The 6,634-nt window shown below is 39.8% G+C and overlaps 1 long non-coding RNA gene across 1 annotated transcript; it reads right to left on the reverse strand.

Moving 5' to 3' along the window:
- Positions 1-3,566: 3,566 nt before the first annotated feature.
- Positions 3,567-5,502, reverse strand: LOC147261187 (uncharacterized). Its single transcript, XR_015116082.1, has 4 exons — positions 5,439-5,502; positions 4,430-4,494; positions 4,237-4,328; positions 3,567-3,765 (listed from the first exon to the last, which is right to left on the reverse strand). It is a non-coding gene; the product is annotated as an uncharacterized LOC147261187 (long non-coding RNA).
- Positions 5,503-6,634: the final 1,132 nt, after the last annotated feature.

Below are 6,634 nucleotides of genomic sequence, written 5' to 3' on the forward strand. Positions count from 1 at the left end.
TAATGTTCTGTCAACTCGGAATTTCAGTGACTTGACCGGAGATCACTGACATGACTGGATTCCTTTTCTTTGCTAGTCAATAAATGAGATCATTTCCGAATGTTTGCATTCACAGTTCTGTCAAATCAGAATTTCAGTGACTTGACAGGGGATCACTGACATGACTGGATTCCTTTGCTTGTCTGTAAGTGAGATCATTTCAGAATGTTAGCATTTAATGTTCTGTCAACTCGGAATTTCAGTGACTTGAAAGGAGATCACTGACATGACTGGATTCCTTTGCTTGTCTATAAGTGAGATCATTTCTGAATGTTAGCATTTAATGTTCTGTCAACTCGGAATTTCAGTGACTTGACCGGAGATCACTGACATGACTGGATTCCTTTTCTTTGCTAGTCAATAAATGAGATCATTTCCGAATGTTTGCATTCACAGTTCTTTCAAATCAGAATTTCAGTGACTTGACAGGAGATCACTGACATGACTGGATTCCTTTGCTTGTCTATAAGTGAGATTATTTCAGAATTTAGCATTTAATGTTCTGTCAACTCGGAATTTCAGTGACTTGACGGGAGATCACTGACATGACTGGAGTCCTCTTCTTTGCTAGTCAATAAATGAGATCATTTCTGAATGTTTGCATTTAAAGTTCTGTCAACTAAGAATATCTGTGATATGACAGGAGATCACAACAGGACTGGATTCCTTTACTTTGCTAGTCAATAAATGAGATCATTTCCGAATGTTTGCATTCACAGTTCTGTCAAATCAGAATTTCAGTGACTTGACAGGGGATCACTGACATGACTGGATTCCTTTGCTTGTCAAGAAGTGAGATCATTTCAGAATTTAGCATTTAATGTTCTGTCAACTCGGAATTTCAGTGACTTTACCGGAGATCACTGACATGACTGGATTCCTTTTCTTTGCTAGTCAATAAATGAGATCATTTCTGAATGTTTGCATTCACAGTTCTGTCAAATCAGAATTTCAGTGACTTGACAGGGGATCACTGACATGACTGGATTCCTCTGCTTGTCATTAAGTGAGATCATTTCCGAATGTTAGCATTTAATGTTCTGTCAACCCGGAATTTCAGTGACTTGACAGGAGATCACTGACATGACTGGATTCCTTTGCTTGTCTATAAGTGAGATCATTTCAGAATTTAGCATTTAATGTTCTGTCAACTCGGAATTTCAGTGACTTGACAGGAGATCTCTGACATGACTGAATTCCTTTGCTTGTCTATAAGTGAGATCATTTCTGAATGTTCGCATTTAATGTTCTGTCAACTCGGAATTTTAGTGACTTGAAAGGAGATCACTGACATGACTGGATTCCTTTGCTTGTCTATAAGTGAGATCATTTCTGAATGTTAGCATTTAATGTTCTGTCAACTCGGAATTTGAGTGACTTGACCGGAGATCACTGACATGACTGGATTCCTTTTCTTTGCTTGTCAATAAATGAGATCATTTCTGAATGTTTGCATTTAAAGTTCTGTCAACTAAGAATATCTGTGATATTACAGGAGATCACAACAGGACTGGATTCATTTACTTTGCGAGTTAATAAACGGGATCATTTTAGCATTTACAGTTCTTTCAACTCAGAATACCTGTGACCTGAAGGAATTGCATTTTTGAGGGAGTAAATGACGGAGATCTTTTCTCATTTTCATGGTGAAACATTGCAGGTCTAAAGATGCATCAGTGGTACTGAGGTGATGTTAATTTGTGTTCTTCAAACGTTTGTCCATTAAGATGTTAAATCTTAAACATGATTATTTTTCCTTTCATTATGCACACTTTCTAATACATTTTAAGGCTTTTTGTCGCCCCCAGAAGTATGACAATAATTCCATTGGCTTTCAAGTGGTCATAACCTGCGAGGGTATTGACTTCCTTTTGACCTTATTTGTTTTTTCAGCGTAGTGCGGAAAAGAGGACTGTCAGGCACAAGTGGATGGACACGCTTCATGTCGCGAGGCACAGCGGTCCTTCGAATGGTAATTTCAGTAAAAAAAAAAAAAAGTTTTTTATTGTTTTATGTGGAACGAAAGACAGTGCTGATCAAGCGCGCTTTTACGTGAGAACCAGGGAGTCTTTACTGCCATGAGTGTGTGTTTGAAAACCTGTTTGTTTTTGTTTTTACAACTTCGAGGCAAACTAAGTAACCTCGCTCGCCTGCTCAGCTAACTAGCCTAGCAAACCTGCCGTCGTCAGAGGAGAGACGTTGGCCTGATTCTCCTTCACCTGCTGGACGAGAGGGGGACTGCGGTAGGAAGGTGGTTCAGCGGATGCGTTGCAGGTTCCTGAGTGTGGTCTGCTGTATGCAGCGTGGGGGCTCTCCTGCTATTCGTCGATGATGTACCGCGGGGGTGTGTCTGTCAGGGCTGCCGAGTGAGGTTCCTACAGATGAATGAAGGCGAAAGACTACAAATACCTTGTTCTCTCATTTCTTTTTAGGCTTTATTAATATTTGTACAGTGATTTATGTTCTGAAATTTGAAATACCTGAATTTTCATTGAATACACCCTTGATATTCAGAAACTGTGTTTGTGGTGGTATTTATCCTATTTTCCTGAACAACTGCACAGGTAACTGAAATTCTGTCAATCAATGGGTAACATTTCATAGGCTTATCATAACCTTACTTATTCCCATAGCCTCTCAGTGATTATTAAAAGAGTGAGAGTTAAAGTTTACCCAAGACAGGTTATTTCATTGTGCCATATGTCTCTTTGAATATATTTGACGCTGGAAGTAGTTCAATGATAGTAGGAGCCGAGGGTGAAAGGGTTAATGTAGCATTTAATGTTCTGTCATCTCAGAATTTCAGTGACTTGACAGGAGATCACTGACATGACTGGATTCCTTTGCTTGTCTATAAGTGAGATCATTTCAGAATTTAGCATTTAATGTTCTGTCAACTCGGAATTTCTGTGACTTGAAAGGAGATCACTGACATGACTGGATTCCTTTTCTTTGCTTGTCAATAAATGAGATCATTTCTGAATGTTTGCATTTAAAGTTCTGTCAACTAAGAATATCTGATATGACAGGAGATCACAACAGGACTGATCAATGTTTTACATCAAAATTATATCATGATTTGGTCAAAAACGCAAATCAACATGTCAAAGTTTGACATCAATTTGATTAATGTCAAATTCATGTCAAATAATGATCAAATTGATGTTATTTTGATATTGCTTTGATGTTAAGATTCTTTTGTCCTTAAGCCAAATCATGGTATTGATGTTATTTTGATGTTTCAATTTGATTCTTTAAACTTTCAGCCATACAATATGATGTTATTTTGACATCATTTGAATGTCAATCTAGTATTGAAAGTAGAACTGCCTTACTCTCGAGTTTGTCTCACTAAAGGATCTCTATCAGGATTAGAAGATGAAGATCTTGTGATTCCAGTACAAAGCAATAAAATACTCGAGATCCTTGCAGTTTTGCATGCGTGGGAGTGGCAGTGCTACATTATCTTTTTCTACAACAGTTTCCACCTGAGAACATCTCTCAATGATCAAGCATACATGTATGATCAAAACATTTTATTTTCTAATTTACAAAATTTTGTTTACAAAACCTTTTTCAAAACAAAAATCAATTTCAATCAATCAATCACAGCTGCAGGCCTGCGCCCACCCCCACCTTTTCTGTCCGGTGCTGACCGCAAATATATTGCAATCCTGGACACAATAGAAGCCTCAGTCACGCCAGGCTGTGACTTCTGAATGGTGTCTGAAAAAAGCAAATTTTACAAGTGTTGAATAAAATGAGTTTTTTGATTGAGGACCAAACATTTATCAAAACAGGGTTTCTCCCAGAAATTAGGCATAGCCTGGCGATGGTGGGGGGTAGGGGGGTTTCGTGATCGTTCTTCAAGCAAACAACAGCAGCTCAGCGCAGGGGACGCTAGTGGCTATAATGATCTCAAATTGAATCTGGTCCTAAGGAATTTCCACTTTCATTTTGAGCAAGATTCCAAATCCTGAACCCCATGGGTTGACAATTTCATTTTACATTAAACATTCTTTTGTTATTTTACTCTCAACACATTCCCCTGTTTGATGAATAAAGATTTTTAACTGAAACATTTCCTTCAATGACATCTAGGATGTGTTATTCTAGTCGTCCCGTTATTTTCTAAGCAGTGTATTTCAACAACAGGCAATGCACAAAAAGAGATTCACAAAAGCAGATTCTACTTACCAATCATGACCTGGCAAAGGCTCATTGCTCTGAAGGCACCCTTGCATTACCGCCATCCATATTGAGCCCCGCCATTACGCTAATTGTAAGGACTGTCGAAAACATACACATCAAGGTTATTAGTTTGTCATGATCAACTGCAGTTTAACTGCTGCAATTTTTCTGGGATTAACTGATAAAGAACACAGCTAACCTCTTCATGACATTGCTGACATTGTCACGGATGCCACTGCCATCAATCTTGATCATTTGAGCAGTCTGAAAAAATAAGTTTCCAACATTATATTAAATATGTATAAATACACTTACAAGTGTTACTTTGAAGGGGACAACGCAGATACTTGAACACTCACACACACACAGACAGTCATATATATTTGTATATATGTATTATATATGTTATATATATTATATATATGTATGATGTCACGGCTGACTGTGACTGACCAGATTGAGGACAAGTTGATAGTGACTGACCAGATTGAGGACAAGTTGATTGTGACTATGTGTGGAAACCCAGTTTTATGTGACACTACGTGTCAAAATTACAAGAACCAGTTGAATAAATTGGTGTCCATTCGTTACATTCACCGATCCTAGCAAGCAGGTCGTCAAACTGGCCAGTCGTCATGCGGAAATACCGCTTGAAGCGGCGGTTACGGAGCCTCTGGAGGAGCTCGGTTCACCGAGCGGTTTAATTCACCGAGCTGAGCTCGCCTCTAGATGGTGTTGATAACCCACATAAGACGGCGTTTAGTTTCCCGACGTATTTCTGCCTTCCACGGCAGGTACAAGGCAACAATAACAATAGCGGACACACAAGGCGGTGTCGGCGCACTTAAAGCTCGGTGGAATGCCGCCGAAGCGCTGAATGCGCGCCCCACATTCCCCGACCTGCCCGTTGGGAGGGTGGCTGGCGGAACGATGCGGTACCAAGGGCGCTCTCCGTTACCCGGACCGCTGGAAATGCGCGGAATTAAAATAATCCGCTGGAATTAGCTAAAAACCCATCAATTTGGACAACAATATAATTCCAGCGCATTAGCTAATTCAATAAAAAGTATACCACCGAGTTAGCTTAAACACAGTCGGTTATAATCGGTAACAGTTATAAACACCATTTGCCTTTAGTCTTGACGACACAATTTGAACGTCAATAAACACTAACGTCACTAATAACCAGAAATTGACTTCTTACTTACCAATACTTTTCCGATGAAATGGATTGTCGCAAATCGCGAGAAGAATTGGCGGGCGACGGAAGCTTGGCCAATGCGCATGCGCGAAACCACGCAAACCAGTGCAGGCACGCCGTACCCGGCTGTACCACTTCTTTTTTTTTTTGGCTGTACCACTGTTCATCCACCGATAAAGGGTATGACGTCAGCCCCGCTTCCCAGCGAAGGTCTGGTTTGTGAGCCTTAACCTGATCCCGCCCACCTGGACCATGAAAGAATATGAATGGTGTGAAAATTCTATTTTCTTGTCCAAGCTGATGTGTTATTTTTGAATTTAAATGGAATATATTTTGTCAAAAAAAAAATCAATACTGCAATTGAATATTTAGATTGAAAGTTTAATAGCTGCAGATCGACAGCCATCCTCCATAAAGCAAATTAGAACCAAAAAAGCACACCCATATTTTAAGCAGTTTTATTTTGATATCAATTTGACATCAATTCAATGCCATATTTCTAGACATCAAATTCACACCAATTTGATGTCAAGTATCAAGCAGCAACGTTAATTTGATGTCAAATATTTTGACTTACAATGTGTAGCGCAGTAACCTGATGTGGGACTGATCCTTTGTTGGATCTTTTTCCAAAAATGAGGTCGTCTTAACCTCTGCAAGCAATTTATGATAGTAGTCAAAATCTTGACTATTTTTTAACGTCAAATTGACCTCAAGGTGCCCGCTGGGCCCACGCTGCATACAGCAGACCACACTCAGGAACCTGCAACGCATCCGCTGAACCACCTTCCTACCGCAGTCCCCCTCTCGTCCAGCAGGTGAAGGAGAATCAGGCCCTATCAACTGTTCTTAGATTTGTAAACTTTATTAAAGCTCACCCAACTAACAAGAGACTGTTTGCCTACTGTGCGAGGATGAAGCTTAACAAATACTGCTGCTACACATAGAATTGAGTGGACAAGTACTTGTGCATTTTATGGAACTGCAAGACAAAACAAGGAATTCTTGTAAGATCACTATCGACCATTGTGTGAACAGCTGCCTGATGCCTTTTGCTTCAAAACAGCTAACCCCCAGTCACGCTCTACAATGAAATGAACAAGTGGATGCAGGGACCTGAATCAAACGTCATGCATTGCGAAGACACCCTGGATGCTTTTGCACACAAAATGGATTACAGAGCAGAAAAAAATGTCAAAAGGG

Source organism: Aulostomus chinensis, chromosome 5 (genome assembly GCF_037954235.1).
Source record: "Aulostomus chinensis isolate RoL2024-O1b breed Wild chromosome 5, RoL_Achi_v1.0, whole genome shotgun sequence".
In the NCBI taxonomy this organism is placed as follows: Eukaryota; Metazoa; Chordata; class Actinopteri; order Syngnathiformes; family Aulostomidae; genus Aulostomus; species Aulostomus chinensis.